General features: G+C 45.6%; 1 protein-coding gene and 1 long non-coding RNA gene across 2 annotated transcripts in view; one reads left to right on the top strand and one right to left on the bottom strand.

Moving 5' to 3' along the window:
* The window catches only part of ST3GAL3 (ST3 beta-galactoside alpha-2,3-sialyltransferase 3), a 364,281-nt gene that overhangs the window by 141,092 nt on the left and 201,178 nt on the right, over positions 1-22,011 (bottom strand). The window lies entirely within an intron of this gene.
* LOC123375347 lies at positions 6,846-9,974 on the top strand. Its single transcript, XR_006581410.1, has 3 exons — positions 6,846-7,000; positions 8,746-8,837; positions 9,734-9,974. It is a non-coding gene; the product is annotated as an uncharacterized LOC123375347 (long non-coding RNA).

The following is a 22,011-nucleotide window of genomic DNA, read 5'->3' as shown; positions in this document are numbered from 1 at the left end:
TCACGAGGTCCTCTAAGGTGCTTATATAGCCCCCCACCTCCATAGTTTCTAAACACCTCACAATCTTTAATGTATTTAGCCCCATAACTCACCTGAGAAGAAGGGCAGTGCTTTCATCCCCATTCCACAGATGGGGAACAGAGGGCCAGAACAACTGAGTGACTTGTCAGAGGTCACAGAGGAAGTCTGAGATGGAGCAGGGAACTGAACCAGGGTCTTGGAGGTCCCAGGCTAGTTCTCTAACTGGTGGACCATCCTTCCTCAGCTACTCAACCTATGGGCAGAGTGCTGCAGTCATTTAGCAGCCTTTGAAATTTGTTCAAGTCCATGAGTTTTTGTGATCACATCAGGCTCACAGGTCTTTCTTCTTGCCTGGGAGCTGGAAGCCCTTTGACCACTGTGTTAATGAGGTGATAGTCTGTCCAAGACAGCGGCTGGGTTGCGATGTCCGCAGTCTTGACATCTAGACCAAAAGTAGGACTGGCTGCGTGGGTTGGACCAGAGATGACCCACGTAAGAAGGGAAGGGCTTTTGCATCTGCAGCCTTGTCAGTATGATTGTGGAGATCTCCTAGGGCAACAAGTCTGGGGTATTTCACAATCATCACTAATAAGGTGCCAGTGAGCTCCTTCATTAATCCCTTTCCATGTGAGGTGGTCTGTACCTGAGCATAAAAAATTATTTTAGCTTTGGCTCTGATTTCTATTATCAGATGAATGAACTCAAATAAAGTTGTCTTGCCTCAGGTCTCCTCTTGGATTTGACATATGCAGAGAAGATTAACACAGTACCACCTGCCTTCTTGTCCTGCATAGGTCTGTGATGTACCAAGTATCCTGAGGAGACAAGGCAACTTGCACAGGGTTCGTGGTGTCATCCAGTCAGGTCTCAATGATGCAGGCTACGCTGGGTGCTTCATTGCTGATGCAGTAGTGTATGGTTTGTTAGCAGCAGAGCCTGTTGTTGATCAAAATCACATTTAGTTCATGTTGCTATGTGCTGTCTTGCTCTGGTCCATGCCCAGCTAGTGGTCCTGTGCAATGTACAGATGTTAGAGGTCTGGAATCTGGTTTCCTATGTCTGCTTTTCTGTTTCTTTGGGGTGTTCCTGACAGTTTGGACTATGCTAGGTGATTAAATGGGTTGTTCTAAGAGATGATCTGAGTAGAACAACAGCTGTCTGGTTCACCAGATGCCATGGGAAAGGCAGGTCTGTTGGATACCTTTTGGAACTGTAATCTGGCTGAGAATGAGCAGAGCTGGAGCAATAGGTTCCTGGAGTAGTGGTGAGTGTGCTGGAAACATGGTGGCAAAGCAGTAATGGAAACAGTGTTAATACCGATAGTCATTGGTAGGGTTGACCCCAGGAGGAGGAAGCATCAATGGCATCAGACATTCATTTCCCTGAAATATGGTATCTGTTGTCACATGATGTCCATTGCTCCTGTGAAGTATTTTTTCCACACAGTGCAGTCAACCTGTGGAACTCCTTGCCAGAGGATGTTGTGAAGGCCAAGACTATAACAGGGTTAAAAAAAAAACTAGATAACTTCATGGAGGATAGGTCCATCAATGGCTATTAGCCAGGATGCGCAGGGATGGTGTCCCTAGCATCTGTTTGCCAGAAGCTGGGAATGGGCAACGGGGGATGGATCACTTGGCGATTCCCTGTTCTGTTCATTCCCTCTGGGCACCTGGCATTGGCCACTGTCGGCAGACAGGACACTGGGCTAGATGGACCTTTGGTTTGACCCAGTATGGCCATTCTTATATTCCTATGTTCTAATGCTTGGGAAGGGAGTCGAGACGAAGGGAGTCACGTCAGAGTTAGAGCTGTAAAGCAGTTTCCTCACCAGAACGTGACATTGAGACTGGAGGAGCACAGCTGGGATTGCTTCCTCACACTTAACCTTACCTCACACTTAGCCTCTGCTCACACGCATGCAGGAACACAATCATGCACACCAGTCCAGGACTAGGAGGATCCAATCTCTTCTGCTAATGACTGTTGCTGTGTATGTCTTGACATGTGCGAGCCAGTCTAACAAAGTGCAGGAACAGGCAACCGTCAGTGATTCTGTGCAATGGAAATGACGACTCATGATAATGGAGACTCTTTGGAGATATGACGACTACAAAATTAAAAACACGAGTCACCAGTTCACCTGCTCTGAAGAAGCCCTAAGTGTGTCCCGCACTGATTCTCCAAATACTGTGAAAGACAAGAAATAAAAGTAACTTTATTGTAAGAGAGAGGTTTTGTATTTAAGTGTTTGGAGCCAACTTGTCAAAAGCCAGGAAACTCAGTTAAGGCAGAAAAAAGCTGTCCTGACCTGCCCCATTATACCCGGAGATTGCAGCTTGCAAAATCCACCATTGTTTGCAGCCCCCTCTGATACCCAGCACAATGAGGCAAGAGATGAAAAGCAGAGTTTCAGACATGGGGTTGGAAAGATGTTGGTTTAAAAACTAGTCTCTTAATATTATTTCAGTGTCATGTTTTGTATTTCATGTGTTACTGTCAGCGCTGCAAGATTCTATTACAACTAGTCTTTATTACCAGAAGCCAGGTGGGGCGTTCAGGGCCGCAGAGAGAGGACTGAGCCGAAGAGATAAGGTTACAGTGTCATGGTATTTGGAAACAGGATGAAATTGCAGCCTTGAGTGTGTAAAGCCTCCTGTGCAAAGTAAAGAAGGGAGACACGGGGAGCAGGGGAGCAAGGGTTCAATCCGTATTCCATGGCACAGGGGCTCAGCTCTCACAGATACTGGCCTGCCTAGGCACGCACAGCCTGGAGTCAGCAACTCCATCAGTCAGACAAAGTTTAGCACAATTATGTTCCAGATCACATTTCATCAGGACAGGGGGCAACTGCTGTTTCTAATGACTGAACAGAACAGAGGAAGGGGGAGAGCAGTCATCAGCTGGACACAGCCTGTACTATTACTCAAGAGTGCGTGTTAACGGCACTACAGAGAAAGGGCGTGTCATCCCTTCTGAACAGGCCTTAGGGCAGAGGAAAGTGTACATGACAGGGAATGCAAGCAAGGGGCACAGCTCACATTGTCATTAACCCTGTCCAATTTACTAAGCGTATTTCAGAAGTACTCTGGCCAGTTAAAACAGTGACTATCCTTGTGCAGAGTCAAAGGTTTTTACAAGATTATCTCAGTGCTCTTCACCCTGTATGCAGAGACAAATGTGGACATGAAAGCCTTTCCCTGTCCAACTGCTTCAGCCATCTCTTCACTACCTGCCACTGCTGCAGTGATTGCGTGCGACTGTCCTGAACTGCACTGGAGGTTTCTTGGAAAATAAATGCTAAACTGCATTCACTGCCTGGGAGTTCTTTGCTCCCATCCTACTCCTACTGTATGGTCTATTTTGGGATTCTATGCTGCTGACCAACACCACAGTATGAGTTACTTCCACATACGAATCAATAGCAGACTCTAAATCGCTAGTGGATTTCAAGAAGTCTCTGATACTGCTCCCCTTTTCAGGGTCAGAGAGCTGCTGGGGGTAGGGTTGGAGGGGTGTTGTATTAAGATGTTTTTAGTGGTAGGGGTTCTGTGGTAGAAGCGGTGTTAATGTTGACTTATTTTTATAGTGGAAAGACTTGTCTGGAAGAGGACTGTTTAGACTCAGGTACCACAGTGAGGAGTGCCATAGAAGGATCTGAGTACACCAGAAATTCTATTTGTGGGGGGTGAAACCAAGGACGTAAAAGGCAACAAACTGCACCAAGATACTAAGAGAAATGATGCCAACTCTCATAATTTTATCACAATATTTGGTGCTTTTTTTGAGGCCCTGGTTCCCAGTGTCAAGTTATTTTGTGAAAGAAAGCTTCTAGGCCTCATGATTGCAAGAAAAGCTTGGCGAGGTACCCCAAGAGCTAAAGGCTCACAGACCAGAAGGCATATTAAAAGAACCCAACTTGCCGTTCTAAAACAAAACAAAACAAACCACCTTGGGTTGACAGTCATTTTAAAGGTGTTACAGAGAAACAGAGCCTGTGGAGGAGATGTAAGTGGAGCACAGGAAGGGGGCCAGAAGAATGCAAGTGACAGAAGAGAAGAGCTGCAGAAACTGGTGTAGAGAGGCCACTAGCAAGGCTGCCCACCAACAGCACTCAAGGTAAGCAGGCAATTAAACCCAGAAGGACCACGGCAGGGGAAAGAAGGTAGTTCATTCAGTTTGTCAGGCCACTGCATAAATGAACATGCAATGAGGATCACATGGATACTCCAACTATGACGTTTCTTAGTTAGCATTTTTGCTAACTATCAAGTCAATTTGTGTATAACTCAGGAGGCTTCCACCCCCATTTCATAAAGCTGTTTTTATGACATCAGTTATTGCCATGGTAGTCAACTGATGTTAAACACAGGATTATGATTTCACTGCAGAAAGGAGGAGGAAATCTGAGCTGGGAAGGAGAAAGACCTACTCAAAACAATTCTGCAATAAAAGGAAAAGGTTAAAAAACCACACACACACACGACACTGGATAAGTACATTTCTCTTTGTACTCGTGATTTCTTTTATCCAGTTTGCTCTTGTGTGACAGCCCTATTTTTAATCACTGGGTAGGAAGGATATCCAGCTTGGGATCAGCACTGGCATACTCTGACATCCAGGACACGAAATATACCCTAACTAACATTGTGGGTAGAAATGGTTTCTGTTGGACAAATTCCTAATGCCAACAGAATTTACCTGGGCATGCTGCTTCTTGCATAGGGCTGTTCAAGGAACACACATGCAACTTTTAAACAGTTCTGTGAATCAAAGGTGCATAGTTCACCTGCTCCTAGAATGAGGTTGTTCCCTTTAACAGTGAGGTGCAGGGTGATTTAACTGAAGGATGGTCAAGCCAGCATTTTATAAAACATGTACTAGAATTCATTAATAATAGAATGTAATGATTTTGTTACAGTGAAACTATAAAGCAAGTATTATTGAATCCATCCCAATTTGGACAGGAAAATATCCCAGATGTTATTCAACTAAGGAAATCCACTTTCCATTACATTTGCAAGACCCACTAGTGTCAGCCAACTGTGGCTGTTTTGAAGTCCAGAGAGAGACCTTTTTTCCTTCTGAGCATATATAAGAATCCCCAGTGATTTTAGCATCCTCCATCCTTTGGCTGAGAGAGATAGACCGAGCAGACAAAAATATACACACCAAGTGAAAAGTGAGCCTTTTTAGAAAGGGTTTTTAAAAAGCAGCCTCCTCAGGCGCCAGTGCCAGCAGGTCTCCCTGCTGTTCCAGAGAGTGATTGATATGTGAGATAGGGACCCTGTGCCCAGTTCCATGTATTTCTCTGTCTGCCTGCCCTACTAATTCCAGCCCCCAGACTCAGAGTTATCAGTAAAGCAACATGCTTTCCAATCTGCCAGATAACATTGGCGCTGTTTAATATAACCCTCTCTCCTTTGATCCTTGGGGACATTAAATAAATTTTTAAAAAAATAAACAAATATTTTAACAAAACAAGGGTAAGACACTGAGCTTATAAAACCTCTTTCTGAGAACTGCTCTGAGAGATACGGCCTGAGGAATGGATACTGAAGAAAGTGCCCATGTTAGACAGGCCACACAACAATGGAGCAAATGGCTTTTCCGTTCCCTTCAGAAATGGCCCAAGTTTACCCCAAAGGTGGGGAAAATTATCAGACACAGATGGAGGTGCAGAGAGCTAGTTCCAAACTGGACATCCTTGTGCTCGTAGGACGGACACCAACGCCAATTTAAATTGATTCTAATTTCCAGGGGAAATGGTGTTATCACATTCTATACACGTTAATAAAACTTGGGGAACAGGAAGGGTATGCTGTCCTTTCCCCATCACATTATAGTGAAAATACCTTCCTAAGACCTGTGAGATGAGCTTAAAGATTAGGCCGGGGAGAGAACTACTGGCTAATGGAGGTTCCACTTGATTAACATGACAAACAAACAAAAATCATGAACCCAGATGACCTTTCCTGTCCCATTTCCACTGCAGGCGCCAGTCAATTTGATTCACCTTTGCAGCCACTATACTCACTGGTGTTATTACACTAACATCCTTCAACCTCTTGCTGCCCCGAATCAAAACCCAATATGCATTTATCAGCAGATTAGTCAGCTGTGGATAGGCTCCTTGACCACTGCTGCTGTACATCTCACGAGATTTCACACAGAGATTTGAGACGTGTGGAGAAAAAAAGTTACTCACATTTTCGTAACTGTTATTCTTCAAGATGTGCTGCTCATGTCCATTCCATTGTAGGTGTGAGCGTACGCCCATGTGCGCGGCCATTGGAGATTTTTGCCTTAGCAGTATCCATAGGACTGGCTGTGTCGCCCCCTGGAGTGCTGCTTTCATGCGCTGGTATATCAGGCACTGCCGGCCTTACGCCCTCTCGGTTCCTTCTTGCCGACAACTCCGACAGAGGGGCAGGTAATGGAACAACAGTTATGAAAGGTGGGTAACTTTCTTCTTCTTTGAGTGCTTGCTCATGTCGACTCCATTTTAGGTGACTCACAAGCAGAATCCTTGGAGGTGGGCTCGGAGTTCACAGTCTTGCAGATTGGAGCACTGCTCTGCCAAAGCCAGCGTCATCTCGAGCTTGCTGGGTCAGTGCATAATGCGATGCAAATGTGTGGCTGGACGACCAGGTCGCAGCCCGACAGATCTCTTGGATCGGCACCTGAGTGAGTAAGGCTGCCGATGACGCCGGTGCCCTAGTCGAGTGACCTGTCACAATCACCGGCAGGGGCACCTTTGCCAGCTCATAGCAGTAGTGGATGCAGGCTGTGACCAAGGACGAGATCCTCTGAGCAGACACTGGGCGACCTTTCATCCTATCCACCACTGCCACAAACAGCTGCATCCACTTACAGAACGGCTTCATTCTATCTATGTAGAAAGTCAGCACGCTCCTGACGTCCAGGATATGAAGCCTGTGCTCCTCATCCGATGCATGAGGCTTCAGACAGAAGACTGGTAAGTATATGTCCTGGCCAATATGAAACAGGGAAACAACCTTGGGCAGAAACACCGAGTGTGGGCGCAAATGGACCATGTCCTTGAAAAAGACTATATAGGACGGTTCCAAGGTGAGCACCCTGATCTCAGACACCCTACAGGCCGAGTTATAGTGACCAGGGAAAGAAACCTTCCAAGAGAGAAGCAGAAGAGAGCAGGAAGCCAAGGGTTCAAAGGGAGGGCCCATGAGCCTTGACAGCACAAGATTCAGGTCCCAAGGGGGGACTGGATCCCAGATGTGTGGGTAGAGGCACTCCAGTCCTTTCAGGAATCGTGCCACCATGGAATGGGTGAAGAGAGACCTTCCCTGGACCAGGGAATGCAATGCTGAGATGGCTGCCAGTTGGACCTTAATGGAAGAGAGGGAAAACTCTTGAAGCCTGAGATGAAGCAAGTAGTCCAGGACATCCTGCAGCGAGGCCTGCGAGGCCCGAAGGCGCCGTTCCAAGGCCCAATACTCGAACCTTTTCCATTTTGCTAGGTAGGTCACCCTGGTTGCGGGTTTTCTGCTGCCCAGAAAAACCTGCTGTACATGGCCTGAACACGCCCATTCATCCGCACTTAGCCATGCAGGAGCCAAGCCATCAGATGCAGCGCAATGAGGCTCATATGCAGCAGGTTGCTGTGGTTCTCCGATAGCTGATCCGGTCGAAGAGGCAGCGGAAGAGGGGTGGCTGCTGACATGTCTAACAGCATGCTGAACCAGTGTTGGCGGGGCCATGCAGGGGCCACAAAATGACTTTTGTTCTGTCCTGTTGGACTTTCACCAGGCCCTGTGGATTAACGGCACTGGCGGAAAGGCGTACATGAGCACTCCCGACCAAGGGATGAGGAAGGCATCTGAAAGGGAATCTCTGTCCAGACCCTGGATGGAGCAGAACTGGTGGCACTTCCTGTTCTGTCTGGATGTGAACAGGTCCACCTGGGGAGTCCCCACCTTTGGAAGATTATGTCAACCATCTCCGGATGGAAGGACCACTTGTGGCAAGATGAGAAGGTCCTGCTGGAGTGATCTGCTAGGACATTCTTGGAGCCAGTTAGGTGGGTGGCGATTAGATGAATGGCATGCCACACACAGAAGTCCCAGAGGCTGAGCACCTCCTGACATAGGGCTGAGGATCTGGCCCCTCCCTTTCTCCTGGGAGAGCCAGCGGTTTGAAGCCAGGTGCTGCGCCTCATCGCCACCGGGGATGCCACCACCCTGCCTGCCAAACCTGCCACATCCAATGCCATCTGCAGGGCACTACGGGCTGTCGTGGTGCCCTCCTGCTCCAGGGTGTCAAACTCCTGGGCCTGATCCTGTGGGAGGGACTCCTTGAACTTACGGAGGGAGTCCCAGACGTTGAAATTATAACAGCACAGAAGGGCTTGGTGGTTTACCACTTGAAACTGTAAACTTGCTGTGGAATCCTTGAGGGGGCCATTTAGGGATCTTGGGCAAAAATCTGTCTGGGGATTGGTCCTGCTTTGAGCAGGGGGTTGGACTAGATGACCTCCTGAGGTCCCTTCCAACCCTGATCGTCTGTGAAAACATTCTTCTTCTAAACAAGTCCAGTCGCTTGGCCTCCTTATTTTTCAGGGTCAAGCTGGAGTGCCCCTGCTTCTTTTACATTGGCCGCAGAGACCACCAGCAAGCTGGGGAAGGGCAGGTATACAAATACTCAAAACTTTTGGTTGGGAAAAAGTATTTCTTTTCTTTTCAGCCCATTCTGAGGTGGGAGGGATGGAGGAAAGTGTCTGCCAGATGGCCTGGGCAATTTTGAGGACCCCGCTGTGCATTGGTAGTGGGACACAGGTAAGGGTCAAGCTTGACAGGACATTGAACAAGGAATCCTCCTGCTCAGCCATCTTCCCCACTTCCAGGTCCAAATTCTTGGCCACCAATGGTAAGTCTGTGCTGATCTTGATAGTGGCACCAGCGTCCAGTGGCGCAGAGGTGGAGAGCGTGCCATTGTCTCGTGGGATCGGCAGCACTCCACCGCTCCCTGGGGAGCCTTATTGGCTGGCTTGCCCTCTTAGGGAGCCTTTGCTGAAGACTGCAGCACCTGCTGCGCTGGCGGCATGGGTGCAGGCCAGTACTCCTTCAATGCCTGAGGGCCTCTCGAAGGCGGTGGTGCCAGCAGGGGAGTTGGTCCAGTCCTGCTCGCAGGAGGACCACCTTTCACCGGGTTAACAGCTCCAAATGGAGAAGGCCAACCGTGGGGCTCCGGGATGGCCGAGTGGGCTGGGACAGGCTCTTTTCTCAAAATCGCCTGACCCTTCTTTACCGGTGCCGGGAACCATGCTTCTTCGCCCTCATTTTCAGTACCGGTGACGAAGAGCGGTGCTGGGCGGAGCCCAGTGCCGGTGCTGCATTTCACACCGATGTCGAGGTTCTTGGAGATTCGCCGCGGGCGCAGGGCGGACTCCATAAGGAGAGCTCTAAGGCTGATGTCCCGCTCCTTCTGCAGCCGAAAGTTTTTACAAATCCGGCACATCTCTTTAACATGTGCTTCCCCCAGGCACTTGAGACAGCAGGTGGGTGGGTGGGTGGGTGGGTGTGAGAGAGAGAGAGAGAGAGACACACACACACTAACAGGTATAGGCCCGTTACAGGAGTCACAGGGCTTGAAACCTGGAGACTGGGGCATGTCCCGCCTTGGGCAAAGTCTCCGCTGGGACCTTAACTAACAATAAACAACTAATCAACAGATACTTACCACTAACTACAAAGGATAACTATATACAAGGCCTTAAGGCACAAAGTCCAAGACAAGAAACCACCAGCCCCTGACAAGCCCGGAAGGCACTCCGACTGACCACCGCGGGAGGGAGTAGGGCCGGCAGCACCTGATATACCAGTGCATGAGCATGGCACTCAAGGGGGCGACGCAGCCAGCCCTACGGATAGCGCCAAGGCAAAAATCTCTGATGGCCACGCATGTGGGCGCCCGTACACCTACAATGGAATGCTTTGGGACGGTATTGGTGAATAAAAATAGGGGGGCTATACTGGAAATACTCAGGCAACATTAACCATCATTAAACTCCCCAGCTATCTTTTACAATATTTTTATCTTGTGAGAATATATGTTAGAAGGGGTAATACAAAATGGTAGTAAAAAACAACTTTAAAAAAAAAGTGAAATTCATTTATAGCTCAAAGCCATAACAAAATTCCATAGTGTATTTTAAGAGAGTCCTTGGAAATCCTTTCCAAAAATGTCTCTCTCTAAAAACAATTTTTCCGTATTTGCGCATTGCACTAAAAGGGCTAAAATACACAACATAATCCAATCACTCGGGCCACTCAATTTTCCTGGCTGAACTGAAAGGATGAAAGGGACTGGTTCAGCTGACTAGCCCTGGATACTTTGGGGGGAAAAGGGTGCAGATAGTCATTAGTTAGCAAAATAGCACTACTATATTCGTATTCAATAGCTAAATGAACTGCTTCCTATGGATGTTTACAGGTGCTCACTTGCACAACAGTTCAAACTGGCTCCAGACTGACCCATGACACGAGCAAACACCTGAGTAACATCTCACCTTATTTCACATTTCCTATTAAGACCTATAATGATCAGGCTAAGCACAAGTCGTACCAATCCCTCCCTTCCACCCTTGTTTCCCACCCTCTGTTTTCAGCTGAGTTGCAGATTGAGTGTGCTTGGCAATGATGTCCAGAAACAATGGAATTAAAACTTTCAAGTTAACAGGCCAACATTTGTCAGAACATCAGTGCCTAATCTTAGGTACCTAAATGCATAAATAAAGTAGTCTGATTTTCAAAGGTTCTGAACACTTGTCTTTCTCACTGAATTCAATGGGAGCTTCAGGTCCTCAGGCCTCTGAAAATGAGGTCACTTGTTTACATGCCTCCTTCTAGGTATGCATGTGGTGAAGGGTTCTGACCTTCCCTGGTATTTTTCCACAGTGACATTCTTCAGCTGTCATTCTGTTTTGCAGAAAACAATGATTGTTTCTCAAGTGCTAGATGTCAGGCTTCAGGTGGATCAAATCAACAAACCTTCTGATACTGGCTGGGCTAAAAGCAACGAACAACAACAAAACACATGCTCTTAAGATCCAGTCAAGTTTTATTAATTAAATCTGGAATTCCTACTTATACTGTAGCTCTGTAAGCAATTGAGAATAGTAATTCTGAATAAAAGGAAAACCATAACTGTAGCTAATATTATTATTAGCTATGTTTATTACACTAGTGCCTAAGGCCTAGGCACTACACAAATGCAGAGTAGTAGACAGTCCCTGTTTAAAAGAGCTCACAGCCTACCTAGCCAGGAGGTACAATTAGCTATATTAAAAAGTTTTCAAATGTTGCACAGACGACAAACCTCAAGTGTGACCAAGAGTTACTGTTGTAGTTAAAAGCCAAAGAGCACCACTCGCACCAAGTGAAGTGTCCAGAGTCTGTAGAAGACATGAATCATGTAGCGAAATACCTCAAGGTCTCCGTGTCAGAAAATCTCCCTTGTCTTAGTCAGAACAACCTAAATCCTATGGTGATGGACCTTAAGAAATGCAGATAGCCAACATCTGCTTCTGCTGTACACTGCAGCCTGGTGCCTCTTTCTGAAGTTAGTGTAAAACTAAGTTCTGCATGCAATTCAAAAATGGCGAGTCTTGAATACTAATTGGGACCATTAAATAAAATCTAGTTTCTTCAGACACATCACAGCACACCTGAAGTCACTCAGAACTCTGGGGAAGTTGGTTTTCAATAATCCAAAGAGAAGTTGAAATTTTGAGAACTTTTGAAACAAACTACTACATGCTTTTCAAACCCACTGAACCAATTGCTATTAAGCCTTCTTTCCCCACAAAAACCTCTACTTCTGGCTCCAGACCAAGCATGAAAAATGTTAGCCCGAAAGGTAATGATTTTGAGGAAGTTGTAAACAATTGAACATAAAGGTTTAAAATGGCATTGCCATTTCATCAGAGCTGTACAAAACACGACACGCTCCGGGGAATGCCAACAACGAAAGGAAGTCAAGGGAATCGTGCTTCTGCTTTGTAAAGAACACAATGCCAGGAGGTCCCTAGAACACGATGTTCTGAACAGGAAGGGGTGGAAAAAGCAACCATGTCTTCCATCAGCAGCTCTGACTGGATCTCGACAAGGTTGTCCAGCACCATGAGAAGTAAAATGTGGCTTTTTGAATGCAAATTTTTCACATGGAAATGGGGAGCACATGCAGTTACAAATGACAAATAGCTACAAGATCAGGCCCTCCCCTGACCCACAGCTAGCGTGGGAACAAACCTCAGTAGGAAAACTGTCTCTGTAGCAATGTCAGCAGCTGTCACAGAGCTGGCATATGAACAAGTCTGAGACACAGGAAGGAGAGAGAAAAAGTGTCTCACTGGTAGCTATGAACCAGTCTAGTAGTGTAATTCCACGGTCCCAACAAGGTAATCTCAACACCAGTAGATGACCAGGTTTGGAGTGTCTGTGCATGCGCGCACACGCACAGGAACGGGGGCAGGAGTGTCTTGTGTACCCACAATTGTCTCTGATTTTGTGGGAAGCCCAGTAAAATGCACATATTTGTATCTGGTTACCTGGTCTTTGGTACAGCAAAAATGACCTAAGACCAAGAACCATATGGGAAGTGCTGACATAGTGCTGTGCTAGGAGCTGGAATCACTTAACCACACAGTTAAAATCAGACTAGGTCAAGGTTCGAAAAAACATTTCCTATGAGATGTGCACAGCCATGTGTGTTGATCCACCTACATGACAGTGGAACATGTGTTACTTAGAAACATAACACAAGTGGTATCAGAATAGGCCAGCGATTCATCTAAAACAAGGGCTAGTAACAAATGCTTCAGATGTATGTGAAAAACGCTGTACTGAACAATTGTGGAATACACCACTCATGGAGGACATTTCTTTAGAACTCTCCCCAATTAGTAACTGACAAATGCCCCGAAGCGGGAGGGTATATATTATATTCCTCTTTTTTCCTATCTAAGGTATCTGTGGATGGTCTCATTTTTTATATCCTGTTCAGCTCTTAGCCTCAGTGATATACTGTGGCACTGAATTCCACAGGTTAATTAGGTAAAAAAGCATTTCTTTAACCAGTTTTTAAAATGTTGCTTTTCAATTCAGTTGCAGATCTCCTTGTTCTATGATGAGAGAGGGTAAATAAGAGTGACATTTATCCTTTCGGCACATGCTGCAGGGGAGCGTATACCATTAGTTGAGAACAATGGCAAAACATTTCCAGTATCTCTTACCCCATTCTTTATGAACCCTAATATTGTGTTTACTTTGCTGACCATCACAGAGTGTTGAGCACACGTTTTCCTTGAGATAGCCACAAAGATGCTCAAATCTTTTCCCTGAGTGGTTACAGTTAATATAGAACCCAGGAGAGTACATGAGACATTCAAATTGTTCTTCCCATTGCATTTGTCAACAGAGAGTTTCATCTGCCATTTTGCTATCCAGTCAGGTAGATTTGTTAGGTTGCTCTGAAGCGCCTCACCATCTTCTCTAGCCTTAACTACCCTAAATAATTTTGCATCATACACAGATTTTGCCACATCCCCATTCAATCCCCTCATACAGGTCCTTAACAAGTGTATCGAGCACCAGCCTCGGTACAGAACCTGGATGCCTACTGTTAGCTTTTTGTCATCTTGAAAACTGACTCTTTATTCCCTCTGTAAGTTCAGTATCTTCACCCATTTCTAACCTATGACAGTGCTTCCCCTCTCATACAATGGCTATTATGTTTGTTTTGAGGGACTTTGTCAGAGGTTTTTTGAAAGACCACATAAGTTATATCAACTAGTTCTCCTTTATATACTGTTATTTTTATTATCGTAGCACTAGGAGCCTTGGCATGGCCCAGGTCCCCATTATGCTCTGAGCTGTACAAACACAGAACAAACATTCAGTCCCTGCCCTAGAGAGCTGACAATCTAAATATAAGACAAGAGACAACAGGTGGATACAGACAGACAGGGAGGTACAAGGAAACAGAGAGTCGATATTGGTCAATATGAGGGACAGTGGTCTCACTGCACGAGCCAGCCTAATCACTACCCAGTTTTTTGTAGGCATCATAGCAAAGGAGAGTTTGAAGGGGACAGCTTTGCAGGTATTTGTGGGCAGCTCCTCCCAAGCATCAGGCGCAGCAGGGAGAAAGCACAAAGGTGCTTATTTGAACATTTAACAAGTGGATGATGAAGGTTGGCATCACTACTGATCCAAGGCAGGACTCCACATCTCGACAATGAAGGAAAGATGATAGTGTGGAGACAGGCATAAGGGGGCTTAAAAGTGCAGACTAGTAGTTTGTTTGATACAATGGAGAAGGGGGAGCCGGTGGGGGGATGAGGTGCTCCAAATGAGGGGCGAGGAGACAGATCTTTGCAGTAGCATTTCAAATGGAGGTGAGCGGGGCAGATTGCATTTGTCAGGGCCAGAGTCAAGCCTGTTGCAGTACTCAAAAAGTGAGAACAGCCTGGATGAGGGTTTTAGCTGTGTCGATGGACAGGATAAACCATATCTTAGAGGTGTTCTGCAGAAAGAACTGGCAAGATTCAGAGATAGCCTGGACGCGGGGACCTAGAGAGAGGTCCACACAGCAAAGAAAAAGCCTTGGTTGGCCCGTGCCAGCCAATGTGGGCTTGCAGGGCTGTTTCATTGCTGCATAGACTTCTTGGCTTAAGTTGGAGCCTGGGCTCTAGGACCCTGTGAGGTGGGAGGCTCACAGAGCTCGGACTCCAGACAGAGCCCAGAAGTCTACATAGCAATGAAACAGCCCCACAATTTGAGCCCCGGAGCCAGCTGCAGGTGTCTAGTCACTGAGCAGACATACCCTGAGTTGAAGATGACACCCAGGTTATGGGCCTGAGTGACAGGCAGAATAGTGGTGTTCTCCAGAGTGATGGAGAATGGGGCAAGGGAGATCCAGAGCTCTGGTTTAGCCTGGGTGAGTGGAATGCTGTGTGAAGCGCCCTTGCTTCAGGTCTGAATGAAGGGCTGCAGGAAGCAAAGTGCAGAACAAGAGGCTGGTCTTCGAGAAACGATCCCCTTAGGAGGGGTCTTTACTTCTGCATTTGGCATTGGTACAACTGCTGCTTGAGTACTGTGTCCAGTTCTGGTGCTCACAATTCAAAAGGATACTGACAAACTGAAGAGGGCTCAGATGAGCCACAATAACGCCTAAAGGATTAGAAAGCATAATTTATAGTGCTAAATAGATTAAGCTCCTTTTGAATCTATTTTAGCAGAGAAAAAGTTACGGGATGATAATCACAATCTCTAGGTACCTAATGGGGCACTGTAGACGAGCGCTTCATCGCTCATGGTACAAATCAGCCGGAGATCTCTTACTTTGCAAACCCCAGTGTCCTTTTATTCCCTGTGTTCGTTCCCATCACCATCTACATACAACTCTGTACAATTCAATAGGCGTTAGGTAGCCACCCGGGGGACAGCTAGTTCCTGTTGCTAGCTAGGAGCAGCAGGTCCTCACTCCTCCTGTTCCCCTACCGCCTTTCCACTTCCTTCCTGCCAGCTTTATAGGCCTTCGCCCCAGCAGGCTCACAGGTGATTACTCTCAGGCTCCCTTAATGAGCCACACCTGCCAGCTCCAGCCAGTTCCCCTGCATGGGAGCTGTGCTAGCAGGTTCTGAGCTAACAGGGGCTGGTTCAGTGCCTCTTAGGCCAGCATCCTGTTACAGGCACAAATATTTGATAATGGGCTCTTCAACCTACCAGATAAAGATATAACAAAATCCAGTGGTTGGATGTTAAAGATAGAGAAATTCAGACTGGAAATAAGGTGTAAACTGTTAATAGTGAGAATAATTAACCATTGGAACTGAGCACAAGAGCTATGGTGGATTTTTCATCACTGGCGATTTTAAATCAAAATTAGATTTTTTCTAAAAGATCTGCCCTAGTTTGAACAGGATTTATTTCAAGGAAGTTCTCTGGCCTGCGTTACACAGCAGGTCTGACTGGATGATCACAGTGGCCCTTCTGGCCTTGGAATCTAAGAATCTACGGAGAGAATCAATAACCGTATCACGGAAGACAGGAAGAGAGGGCACGAAGGAGAAGTCTGAGAGCAGATGACAAGTCAAATGCTGATTGACTGTAAGTCTGGGTAAGACCAAGAGACAGACCAATGCTAACACGCTCAAACTTCTAGCAGATTAGAGTGGTACAATTTTCCTTTATAGAACCTCTGTTCATTTATTGCTATCATCTCATGACCATCCAAGTGTTTTATAATTCTATTTTTAATTGAAGTATGACTAATTGATCTGTAGTGCCCAGTACCATCTTCTATTGTCTCTCTTTAAATTTAGGGAACACATTTGCTACTTCAAGTCCTCCTGTACAGAAACTTAATGAGAGATTGCATATTTTCGTTAGCCGCTCAGTCCCTTCATTCTTCAGCCCTCACAGAACTGTTGAATGAAAGCTATGCTGTTGTGGTGACTGTATCAGTTCAGCCCAAAACCTCCTCTTCTGGCAGTGCTTTGGGGGGCGCTGGAACACGCGCCCCCCAAAGAGGGGCCACGGCTCCATCACTTTTAAATCTGGGAGGACTATGCCCTTTCACTTTTAACCGGCCATAAGGGCGAGCGACGGAGGGGAGGGGGACAGGGTGCCTCAGGGGGGAGGGGAGGCACAAGGGCAGGGCCTCGGGGAAAGGAGAGACATGGCCCCAGTTCAGGCGCCAGTGCCCCCCCTCACTTTTAGGGAGCTTCTGCTGCTCTTCGCTGAAGTTGTTCCTACCACAGGGACTTGGAAAGACGAGAGGCAGGAGGTCAGGTTACAAAGTTCCTGCCACTCAGTACCTGCAAGTGTTCCTCCTGTACCATGAAAGAGACAAGTTCTGAACAGGAGAACAGATAATTTCCCTCTCCCCCCAGGCACATACACACAGTTACAAAAGAGCCCAATTTTACTTAAAATTCAAGTACAACTTTTTTTTAATTTACCTTCTGTAGCTACTTTGAGAATGTAAAAAGGGAAGGGTCCCTCAGTCCTGCCTCTACGTCTTACTCCCCAAGACACTGTGTAGTTACTGCAGTTCTTCACCAGTGTTTAAAGCGAATGCCAGGGAATGTTGCGAAGGTCAGTGAAAGGTGAGAGCAAAGAGGTGAAAGAGAACTCTTAGAGAAGAAAGCAAAGGCTTCCTTTAGTCCTCCTCATGGATTCTTTGTACACTGGTCAGCACCTGCCCTGCTTACTCCCTACATAACGAGGAACGTTCAGATCAGACTAGTCAAGTTCCTCCCCTGTACAAGTCTCAGAAACAATGGATTGCTAGACCTACATGTCTGACAAATTCTGGCAGTTCTCAACCAACCAGCTCACAGTGATGAGATTTCAAGATAGAAAAATGGCATTTGATTTTCATGGGAGCTATTCAAATGAGCTAATATTAGGACAAGTAGAACTTGAGGTACATTGGAGTCATGGGCTAGAGACGTTCACCTCTGGAGACCCCAGGTCAAGCCTGGCACCTATCACAAGTAAAAGCTGTGGGGTACCTTAATCCAGTTCCTAGTGGGCATCTGTCCCCATCAGAAAGCACCTAAGGGGCACTCAACCAATGTGTTAAGCTATACATTCCCAACCCTCGGACTTTGAACTGAGGGTGCCCTTACAATGTGAATACCATTTGTTTTAAAAGAAAATACTCTCGATTGCTGTTGCCTAGGAGCTATTATTACAGGCTACTGATTATTCCCCTTTGATTGAGTTGAGGAAGAGGGAGGAATTAGTTGACAAAAAAGTGATTTTCTCTATTTTATGGTTTAGTTTTCCTGCTTCATAATAACTGTATAAACACCTCAGATTTACTCAAGTATCAGGGGGTAGCCGTGTTAGTCTGAATCCACACAAAAAACAAGGAGTCCGGTGGCACCTTAAAGACTAACAGATTTATTTGGGCATAAGCTTTCATAGGTAAAAAACCCACTTCTTCAGATGCACTCCATGCATCAGATTTACTCAGATAGCTCAGCACCTTCTAATTCTAACAGAGGTGGCCTCGGAGGCACTTATAAATAAGCTTACATCAGAATACATCACACAATCTGGAACTGTGTCTACTGAAAAGAGATCCAGGACTGGAATAGCTGGGGTGCTGCAGGTCAGGATTGAGTTGCAGTAGCAACAAAGCTGGGGAATAGGGGTAATAAAAAGCTTTAAACGCCCTCAGTTTTGTCCTAGAATTATCTTAGCAGAGTTCAGAAATCCACCAGCTTCTCTTTTAGTTCTCAACAGCCTTTTTATGACTCATTCAGCAATTGGCACAGGAGCGATTACATTCCGAAAGGGCACAGCTCAGAGCACATGACCTCACTTCAAAACCTTGTACCTAGCTGTGGGGTCAACCAGGATAAAAGCATGATATTTCTGGAGACTAATAGAGGAGGTAATTGTTTTCCCACTTCTCTGATATGAGAGTTTCATTTTAACATCATTTGAGCATCCAGCCTATTGGACTGGCAAAGGCACAAAGCAAGAGATCAGTTTAGATAGATAGCAGACAGAAATAGAAAGCTTTACCCGCCCCATGAAATATCCTTGAAAGAACAAAAACATGGGGCACGGCAGTAGTTTAATTCAAATCACATGTCTGTGAACTGTTACACTTCCTGGTGGCAGCCAGGGAGTGGGGTGTAAGAAAAAATTGGAGTTTGGGGAGGTGATAATTAGGTAACTGGTTGTTAGAATAAAAAAAGCCTGTAAATTGTTGGCCGAATGAAAAGGTCTTATGTTCATTCTTCTATGTCCTTGAGTTCAACCAAAATCTTCTCCACACTGAACTAGTATTTTCATTACTGGAGGCTTTCAGCAGGAGACGCACGAGATGGTACAGAATTGTATCACAGAAGGAGAAGCAGCCCAGTGTTCAATCCTTCATTATAAATCAGGGACAGGAATTCATAGCATTGTGCATAAAGCAATAAGGAACAAATCCACCGAAAAGCATGGCAAATCCCAATAGAGATCCCAATATGACCTCAGAAGGGTCATCCTGTAGGCAAAGCCCTCAGGAGTTGCAAAATCCATCCAACCAGCAAGTCGTTTAGAGCAGACCGCCTGCTGATTCAAAAGGTAGGTAGTTGGAGTACCCAACTCAACCCACAAAGAACATACATACATCTGCCATATTTAATGTACTTCCAACATTCATGGAACCCTTGGTGGGCAAAATTCAGATATAAACACTTATATTCCCTGTGATATTTGGGAAATTTGTCTATCTGAAACTTATAAATTCCGACTGATTTTATGAAACTGCTGTATATACTGAATCACCCATTTGCTACCAGAGCTGGCGTCATGTATCTTCCAGATCAGGAACAACTAAATCATTAACCTGAAAATCCTGCCATTCAAACTGGAGAACCTTAGGACAATGGGATGGCCATAGCACAGATGAAACCAGTTCTGTCCAGGTTGCCTGAAGGTGGAGATGTAGAAGCAGTAGAAAATCCCCAGCAGAAAAGAAGAATCCAAGAAACAAGGTATTGGAACTGGCTTTTAAAAGAGATTTTGGGAAGTTCTGGGAACAAAATGTAACCACAGACCTGAATCAGCTGAAGGAAGCTTGCTGTAGGAGTCAGAGAAGCCTGAGGCTGGTGAAATAGCATCCAGCAGAAAGAACCTGGGACTCCGAAGGCACCAACCCAAACCTAAAGAACACTCAGGAGTAGTGAGGACTCTGAGGGAGGGAGCTGATCACAGATGTCTCTTATTTTGCCTACATCTATGTATCTCCTTTGCTCTGTTTGTGAGTAAACAAAGATTGGTTTAGAAATTACTCTGCAACATCTGTGTCCTACTTGCTTCAACTGTCAAGTCACTGAAGGGTTAAACTGTAAATCCGAGAACCCACAAGGATAGAGGTCTGGGGAAGATGTGCTGGAGCAACTGAGGGATCAGCACTTATCCTGGGGACCCAGGGCAGTTGGATCACAGGGTTCCATTCCTAGAGGTGGCACCAGGCAGAGTCTGTGCCTAGGAAGTGTGCTCAAGAGGTCAGAGGCTGAGACTGTTGCTGGAGCCTTTTGAGACCCAGGGGATCTTCAGAGCACATGGACCCAGCATGTGGAGCCAACACTGCCACTGGTAAGCTCTATTATGACCATGAAACACCCAAACAAGACATTTTGTTAAGACAGAATTAGGGTGGGGGAAACACTGTATTACACGTGGAGAAATTCGGAGTTAAGGTTCACACACTTCCACATTTTGCCACCAGCTGAATCCCCAACCATCCCATTTCCTAAATCTTTGGCGCACCCCATAGCACTTTCTCTGAACTCCCATAAAACCTGCTTACCCTCAATACATTATCACATACTCTACATACTGACCAATCTACACAACCCATTGCACACAGGCCAAAGACACACCTCTAATTCACACTCCTGTTTCCCAAGAAGCTACCTTCATGGAGATGTCCGCCTTCTTCCTGTGGAAGCTGATGAGCCTGCAGGAGACCCCAGCCTTACCTCATTATCTTCCCCAGCACCTGTGCAAGGAAAGGAGGGGGGAGAGCTGCGTGAAGCCCCTCATTGCTAGTGACCAGGGAGGGCCTCGATACCTGTCACACAGCCTTTTCAAACGTCTTTTGAGCTGAATTGATCCGTAATAGCTTTCATCCCAAAGGGGACTTATTTTAGAAAGCTTTAGCACATACTCAGTCAAGTCACTTCTGAGTAATGCCTGCTGGAGTTGAAAGACATTTTTTCCAAATGTGCCAAATAGAATGTTGTGCATTCCTGCTCAGCAATGATGGAGGGCAACGTTTTCAACCATGGATTCCTAGTGGCAAGCAGTCTAAATCCATTTTTTAGGCACCTAACTAAAATAGTCTTGTGCTCAGAGGTACTGACTCATGCAGCTCTAATTGTCTGAAGTACCTATGAAAAATCAGTCAATTGTTTATTCACATGCCTAAACTATGGATCTGGATTACTTAATTTATAGGCATCCAACTTTGAAAATGATGGTTTGAATCTACAGACCTCAAGCTTAGTTTATTTTACAGAGTTTGTGATCATTGGAAACAATACAGGTTTGGAGAAAAGCATTTCAGTGCTTTCAAAGGTATGAATGGTTCGAGATAGCAAAAATTCTCTCAGCTTATGAAAGTATTTTCTATTCATTTTTTCCTGGCACCTTTAAGCTAGAACTGCTTAGTGAAGGGTTTTTAGGGAAGATGCAGTGAAGGATTTTTGAGTTGTTGTTTTGTTGGTCACAGTCTCTTCCCTTTTAATTTTTTTTTTAAACTAACATTAATATAGTATTGCACTAAGCTGAGAATACAACCACACAAAAGCCAAGAGATTCCAATGTTCAGCTTTTTAACATTGACTAAGCAACACTGCTCACATGTAACATTTTCCATTAATATTTTCATTCTGACACACAAGTTTTAGGCACTTTTGAAAAATTTACCTAAAATTACTCAGGTTATTAAATATCTGCCATACATCTAGCTGCATTAATGTTCATTTTTGCATACAATTATTAATGCTAACAACAGGTAGCTTCAATATGACACACAACAGATAACACTGCTGGAAAATGCAGTGATTGTCACTGGCATGGGCTTTGCTATTTCACCTGCAGTGCCCTCAAGAGATGCTTCTCCTTTAGACTGAAATGGGAACGATTTGCCTTTTCCTTTAACACGAGTCTCCTAAGTATCTGCAGGCAGAGGTTTGACCTTCGCACCAGAATTATCGTCCTTTTACATTTCCTTCACCCTCCTACATAAGACGCTATAGCCGCAATTGTTGTTCTTTCAGAGAAATAACTCTCCTTACCATCACGCTGAGGGGAGGACATGGGAACAAATACATGACAGTAAACACAGAGCTGCATTAATTCAATGCACAAAGTGCACCCAGGGAGTACACAGAATGCTAATTAACCATACCAAAATTAGCGCCTTCAA

Source organism: Mauremys mutica, chromosome 8 (assembly GCF_020497125.1).
Source record: "Mauremys mutica isolate MM-2020 ecotype Southern chromosome 8, ASM2049712v1, whole genome shotgun sequence".
Taxonomy (NCBI): domain Eukaryota; kingdom Metazoa; phylum Chordata; order Testudines; family Geoemydidae; genus Mauremys; species Mauremys mutica.
The sequence above is the reverse complement of the archived record's forward strand: the minus strand, read 5'-3'. Positions and strand labels throughout refer to the sequence as shown.